Source organism: Durio zibethinus, chromosome 11, assembly GCF_047325235.1.
Source record: "Durio zibethinus cultivar Kanyao isolate XHJ-2024 chromosome 11, ASM4732523v1, whole genome shotgun sequence".
Taxonomy (NCBI): Eukaryota; Viridiplantae; Streptophyta; class Magnoliopsida; order Malvales; family Malvaceae; genus Durio; species Durio zibethinus.
Genome location: NC_143172.1, coordinates 24,163,181 through 24,171,436, shown reverse-complemented (window position 1 = coordinate 24,171,436; position 8,256 = coordinate 24,163,181).

Below are 8,256 nucleotides of genomic sequence, written 5' to 3'. Positions count from 1 at the left end.
CAATTACATCTTGTCATAACGTCTAGATCTGGGGATCCATTGCTAGACATTAACTTGAAGAAGTAGCCACCAATCTTTTTTATCTAAGTATGATTGACCACATAAGGAATCTATCCTTTTATGGAACAACTAAGCCTAAGGGTCCCTAAAAAAATAGGTTCAGGTCTACTAACCAGTACAAGGTTCGGGAGTTCAGTTACATGTGAGGAAGGTTATAGCACCCTCATAACGCCCATCGAAAGATGGTACCAGCTTAATTTTGTGTTATCCAATAAGTTTTAAAAATTTATCAAGTAATTAACTATTAAAAATTATTTTCAATTAACTCTAATACTTTTACCATAAATTTGAGAAAATTCTCTCACCTCAAGAGTATGTAAGGAAACTACTGCTTCACTTGTAGAGGCTCTATCGTCAAATTATTTAACATTAAAAAAAATTCAAGAAGCAAAAATGAAGGAAAAAAATGATTCAACTTTAGGTATAAATCATTTTTTCTTCAAAAACTCGTTACTTTGTATAAGAAAATTTGATACTTTCAACTTTTCCTAAAAAAAAAAAACTTTTTTAGAAAATTATTTTCAAGAAAAATTGATACTTTTAACTTTTTCTCAAAAATATTTTTTAGAAAACTTATTTTTAAGAAAAATTGATATTTTCAACTTTTTCTCAAAAATATATTTTTTAGCATTTTTATTTAAAGAAAATCAAAAAAATAAAATAAAATAAGAAATACTAAATAATTCTAATCTAATCAATAAATAAAAAAAATAAAAAAAATAAATGAAAAAAAACCTTGAAACGGCTCGGCTTAGCGGCTTGGCTCGACTCTGCTCGACTTCGAAAATGGCTCGCACTCGAGTCACATGTGGGTCAAACGCGGGTTGACGCTTAGGTCGGGTCGCTCGATTTCAAAACGTGTGGATCATTTGGGAATAGTAATGCCAAAATAACGTCATTTTCAACAGGTATAAAAGGTTCTAACATCTATTTTTCAGCAGATCTCCCCTTCTCTCTCTCTCTTCCCTTCCTTTCCTCCTCTTGCTTTATTCGAACAAAGAACTCCAGTTGAATCTCACCAGATTCTGAAAAATATCACTGAAATTTAGGTTTTTCATCGAAAGTTTGTCGAAAAGTTGGTCGATTTCTGGAAATAGTTACCGAAAACTGGGTAGCTGGTCGAAAAATTCAACCGGTGCAGAAAAAGTCACTGAAAAATTTAAACTTCATCGAAAAATTCAACCGAAATCTGAAAATTTTTCAGAAATTTTCAAAAAAAATTTGCCTAAAATTCTCTAAAATTTCTAAAAAAATCTTGAAATTGCTTCTGACCCTTCTAAACGTCTTTTTTCTTTCTCTTCTCGCTCTCTCTGTTAATGTCTTTTCTGTTCTATTCCAGCACCTATTTATAGGAATTGATCAAAAGAGTTTTTGATCAATCCCAATTCCCTCTAGGATTTGGATTCAATCTTTGAATCCAATCCCAACTCTGTCAACCCCAAATTCATGCCAAAATTTTAGTTGTTCCTAATCCTAATCCCAATCGGGTAAGCAGAAAAAGAAAAAAAATAAAATAAAATAAAATAAAAATAATATATTAATAGATAACTAAAAGAAAATAATTAGATAAATAAAAAATATTAATAGATAAATAATAATAAAGTATATGTATTAACAGATAAATAATAATAATAAAATAAATATATTAATAAATAGTAATAATAAATAAATAAATAAGATACAAAATATAAAAATACAAAATATAAAATAAAAAATAAAAAATAAAATAAAATAAAATGAAATAGGCTTACCCATTTGGACTAGGCCCAATTGATCCAGGCCTAGACTAAATTGGGTGTCTATAGTTGCCATTCTTTGCACATTTTCTGTAAAGCAGGAATTGTGCAAAGACGTAGACACCCATTCAAGACTCAACTTGACATTTTTTTTGTTAAAATTTTGATCAAGGCTCCTCTAAGTAGAGGCTCAATGACTTTAAAAATAAGTAAAGCTCCTCTAAACAGAGGCTCGACGACTTTGAAAAATAAACAGAGTTCCTCTAAGCAGAGGCTCCATGACTTTGAAGAAATAAACAAAACTCCTCTAAGCAAAGGCTCCACGACTTTAGAAAAATAAATAAAGCTCATCTAAGCAGAGGCTCCACGACTTTGGAAAAATAAACAAAGCTCCTCCAAACAGAGGCTCAACAACTTTGGGAACAATGAATTGCTCTTCTAAACGGAGGCAACCATGACTGTTGAAAAATAAATTACTCCTCTAAACAGAGGCACCACAACTTTTGAAAAATAAATTGCTCCTCTAAACAGAGGCACCATAATTTTAAAAAATAAATTGCTCATTGACGATCAAGTCCAAAGGAGTTAAAAATCGTGTTTGAAAGAATTTTAGGAGATTATGCCTAAAGGTCTTACAAATCAACCCTGATATCGAGAGATATCCTATTTCAAGGATTAGAAACTTACCTGACAAGCTTTTTCTCAAATTTGAAAATGTCTTCACATCTGTATTTTTTATGTGAGATTTTGGAATACCTCTGCTTCTTGAATTTATGCACTATATTTTTTTGAATGTAGTATATGCTATGCAATGTATGTGAAATTTAATGCATGCTATGCAAATGTTAGCTAATTGATTCTTATTCAATTGTGGTACTCAAGTTTCTCAAGGCAAACTCTTGATTCTTCAAAAACCAAATTACGCTGCTCTTCTAAGATCGAGCCAGTGTAACTCTCAATCATCTCTTCCACTCAATTCTCACATTCTTCCTATAAGAAATATCTTTCCAAATTCAATATCCTTATCAAGAACTGAACATCTCGATTCTGCCTTTATCACACTTGACTTTTTCAATGTAATATAAAAATCTTTCATGCCATTATTCATTTATCAATCATTATTTCAAACTCAAAAAGTAAGAATGCATTTGCACATTTCTTCCATTGTAGGGTATTAAGAAGAAAAGAATAAGAATGGTTGAGAAACAGTCAACAGAAGAGGCACATAAAGAGTGAAATATAATGTCTTTTATTAGCAAAATGTTGACAGACTTTGGCTAAGAAAGAAATATAAGGATAAGTATGGGGAGACAAAGCTAAAAAATGAACAATCGAACAATCGTGATAACACATCTTAAGGTTTTTCTGAAAACCCAACCATCTGATACATTCAACAACTTAGAGCTCCTCTAAATTTGCTAGTCTTCATGCCAACGAATTTTTAAATTTGATGCTATATTCTCCTTATCTAAGCTGTCTTTTCAGGTTTTTAACTTAGATAAACCCTCTATGACTCAAACTGCCCTTTTAGGGTTTTCGCCTTGAGTCATCTTTTTTTATTCACTTTTTTTTCTTTTTTTTCTTTTCATTTTCTTTTTTTTTTTCATTTTTTTTTTCATTTTTTCCTTTTATTTTTTCCTTTTTTTTAAGCATAATATTTTTTCATAGCATCAGAATTTATAAGATAGGATAAATCATTTCCATCTATCTCAGTCAGTATCAGTGCTTCACCCGAGAAAGCCTGTTTCACTACATACGACCCTTCTTAATTCGGAGTCTATTTTTTTCTATTATCGTGTTAGGTTAAAAAAATTCTCTTCAAGATCAACTCTCATTTTCGAAAGTAATGGGGTCGAATCTTTTTATCATGAGCCCTCATCATTTTTTTTTGATATAGCTGACCATAGTACAATGCAGTCAATCTCTTTTCTTCTATGAAATTTAATTGTTTATAGTATTCTCGAATCCATTCAGCTTCTTCCAATTCAACTTATTTTAGAACCTTCAAGGATGGGATCTTCACTTTCACTCGTAGTACAATTTTTATCCCATAAACTAAAGAAAATGGGGTTGTCCCAGTAGAGGTACGCACTAACGTTCGATATGCATGCAGTGTAAATGACAACTTCTCATGCCAATCTTTATAAGTCTCGATCATCTTCTTAAGAATTCTTTTTATGTTCTTGTTGGCTACCCTAACTGCCTCATTCACACGGTATGATACTGAGTTATGATGCTTGATCTTGTATTAAACACATATTTCTTACATCATATTACTATTTAAATTTTTGGCATTATCTGAAATAATTCTCTCTGAAAGTCTATATCTACAAATAATCTCTTTTTTTATGAACTTACAAATCACAGATCATGTTACATTTACATATGATGCTGCTTCCACCCATTTTGTGAAGTAATCTATCATCACAAAAATAAATCTATGCCCGTTAAAAGCCTTTGGGGTGATAGGATCAATGACATCCATGCCTCATATTGAGAATGGTTAAGGTGGTGCCATAACATATAAAGTAGATGGCAAAGCATGGATCTTATCAGCATATATCTGGCATTTATGGCACTTACAAATATAGTCAATGTAATCACTCTCCGTTGTCAACCAGTAATATCCTACTCTCATGATCTATCTCACCATCATATGTCCACTGACATGTGTCTCACATATTCCATCATGTACCTCTTCAATGATTTTTTTTGCTTCAGCCTTATTTATGCATCTTAGTAATACTTGATCACGATTTTTTGTACAAAACATCTCCATCCAGGAAAAAGCTCATAGCTAATATTCGGATGACCTTTTTATCATTTTCTATTACCTGAACTGGGTATTGTTGATCTTTAATATATTGTAAGATATCATAATACCAAGGCTTCTCATTTTTTTTCTATATTGAAACAATGAGCTGGCATATCTTTAACATCTAGTCTGATAGGTTGAATGTCAGTATTATCATTAATTCAAATTATTACAGTCAGAGTAGCCAATGCATCAAAAATTAGATTCTCTTCTCGAGGTAAATGGTCAAACTGGATATCTTCAAATTATTTTATCAACTCTAGAATACACTTATGATATGAAACAAGTTTTGAATCTCTTATTTTTCATTCTCATTTCAACTGATATATAACTAGAGCTAAGTCTCCAAATACTTTTAATGCTTTTACTCTTCTATCTATAGCAGCTTGTAAGCCCATGACACATGCCTCATATCCAACGATGTTATTTGTGTAATTGAAATTTAACATCACTGTTACATGACAATATTGTTCTTCTGGAGAGATTAGAATTATCCCAATTCCATGTCCCAAGGCATTGACAGCTCCATCAAAATACATTTTCCAACACTTTTCTTCATGCTCCCCTTTCTTCAATTAGGAAATAGTCATTAGATCTTCATCAGGGAATTCTAATTTCATTGGTTCATATTTTTCAATAGCACGATCTACAAGAAATTCTGTTATAGCACCCTCTTTTATTACCTTTTGGCTTACATATATAATATCATATTTCAAGAGCATTATTTGTCATCTAGTAATTCTTTCAAACAAAAAAGGCTTCTCAAAGATGTATTTAATTGGATCCAGTTTTACTATAAGCCATGTGGTATGATAGAGCATATACTGTCTGAGTCTTTTGGCAGTCCACGCTAATGCACAACACATTTTTTTCAATGAGAAATACTTAGATTCATATTTTGTGAACTTTTTACTCAGATAGTAAATAGCTCTCTCTTTTCGGCTAGACTCATCTTATTATCCCAGCACACATTCCATTGAATTTTCACACACTGTCAAGTTAGAATTAAAAGTTTCCCTGAAACAGGTGGTACAAACACTGGAGGGTTTGACAAGTATTGCTTAATTTTATCAAAAGCCACTTAACATTTCTCATTCTATTTTTCAGGATTATTCTTATGAAGAAGCTTAAATATGAGATCACATTTAAAAGTAAGCTAAGAGATAAATCAAGAAATGTAATTCAATCTTCCCAGAAAACCTTGAACTTTCTTTGGTGTACTCAGAGGTGACAAAATGTGAATGGCCCGTATCTTGTCTGGATCGACTTCAATTCTTCTTTCATTGACCACAAAGCCTAGTAACTTTCTTAACTTTACCCCAAAAGTGCACTTAGCTGGGTTTAACTTGAGCTGAAATCTTTTCAACCTCTCAAATAATTTTTTGAGGCTAGTGACATGATCTTCATCCTCATAAGATTTTACAATCATATCGTCTACATATATCTCAATCTCTTTATGCATCATGTTATGGAAGAGTGTTACCATGACCCTTGATAAGTTGCCCTAGCATTCTTTAACCCAAAAAGTATGACTTTGTAACAAAAGGTTTTTAAACATGATCATAAAAGTGATCTTTTTCATATCATATGTAGCCATTTTTATTTGATTATACCCTGAAAACCCATCCATAAAGGAAAAAATTAAATGCCTAGCCATGTTATCTACTAGTGTGTCGATATGAGGTAAAGAAAAGTTATCTTTTGGACTAGCCTTATTCAAATCATGATAGTCTATACACATTCGTACCTTTTTATTTTTCTTAAGAACTGATACTATATTGGCTACCCACTCTGGATACTAAGCCACTTATAGAAAACCTACATCAAACTATTTTTTCACCTCTTTTTTTATCTTTAGTAGCATTTCAAGCTTCATTCATCTTAGTTTCAGTTAGACTGGCTTATATTTTGGTTTTAGGGGTAATTTATGCTCTACTATCTCTATGATCAGTCCTGACATATCCTGGTAAGATCAAGCAAACACATCTATGAATTCTCAAAGTAAATCTACCAAATGTTACCTATCTCTAAATGAAAGTTAAGTGCCAATTCTGACATCTTTCTTATTCTCTTAATCTCTCAGATTCATTAAGTTAACTATCTCCTGATAAGGCTTAATTAACTTATTTTCTTATTCAATCAATCTCATTAGGTTTGGAGGCATAACATATTCCTCAAAATTTTTTTTATTGTCAAGTTCATCAGTATTAATTGAATTCTTAAAACTAACCTTAAAACTAACCTCTTGATTGTTATCATAATTATCTTCATGTTCATTTAAGGACTTGAAATTGGATGAAATGGGATATGTTGACAAGATATATTTGGAAAAATGACAATAATGAAGACACAAGAAGAAATGAATGAAAATACATCCTTCCTAATCTTTATTAGAATAATAAAAGATAAATGACTTAAACAAGAAAGATCACCCTAATGCCTTGGGTAATAGCTATTGGGATGTAACAATTACATTGAATTAGTTTCAAAAGTCAAAGGCACTTCAATAGCACTCCAATTATTCAGCTCATAATCTGACGGACAAAGACGGACCCACCCTTCTTGATTAAACTCCACTTCATCTTTAATAGCATGAAATGGTTAACTGGGTAAAAACTTTTTCCATGCTTTTTCTTGTATCTGGGTACATGAATCTTCAAAGTCTGAAAGTCTCGTACAGGTGTGAAATATCCATTAATCTTGTTGTTTTTTCTGCTAGCCTTCTTTTGATCTCCCATTCTGTTACTTCATAGCCTAGGCCTAGCCTTTCACTATTATTTATCATTGTCGGGGGTTCTTTTATTCCTTATAAGTTCTTATCCAGTCCTAATCCTGGATACCAGCCCTTATTGATGACTTGACTCATCACTATTCTTAAAAAAAGTTAATTTTTAAGTCCTTCACCTACATAATTAATTAATTCAAAAGATTGATAGGAGTATTCTACTACTTTTTTGACATCCTCTACATACGAAGTATTCAACGATTGGGTCACCAGCATGTCTTCTTCCCTAACTACCACTACCAATTGACCCTCTACATTAAACTTGATCTTCTGATGTAAGGTAAAGGGCACAACACTTGCCATATGAATTCATGGCCTTCACAGCAGATAGTTGTAGGATGAAAAGATATCCATCACTTGAAACTTCACATTAAAAATGCCCGACCCAATTTGTAAAGGCATCTCAATATCTCTCAAAACTTCTCTTTTGGTCCTATCAAAGGCTCTCACGATCATTTGACTATCTTTCATATGAGAGTAGTCAATAGGTAACCTTGCCAAAGTTGACATAGGCATGACATTAATAGCGGAGCCATTATCAAAAAGGATCTTGGCTATGATATGGCTTTTGCACTTGACCATGATATGCAAAACCTTGGCATTTTTCATTCCCTCCAAGGGAATCTTATCATCGCTGAATGAAATGTAATTTGGCATGACTAGATTTCTAGTCAGGTGATTCATATATTCAACCGATACATTATGTGCCACATATGCTTGGTTCAATACTTTCAGCAGGGTATTTTGATGTGATTTCAAATTTAATAGCAGTGATAATAATGAGATTCGTGTTGGTATTTTGTTCAACTGTTCAATAACTGAGTATTTACTATGTTTTACTAATTTCAAAAATTCACAAA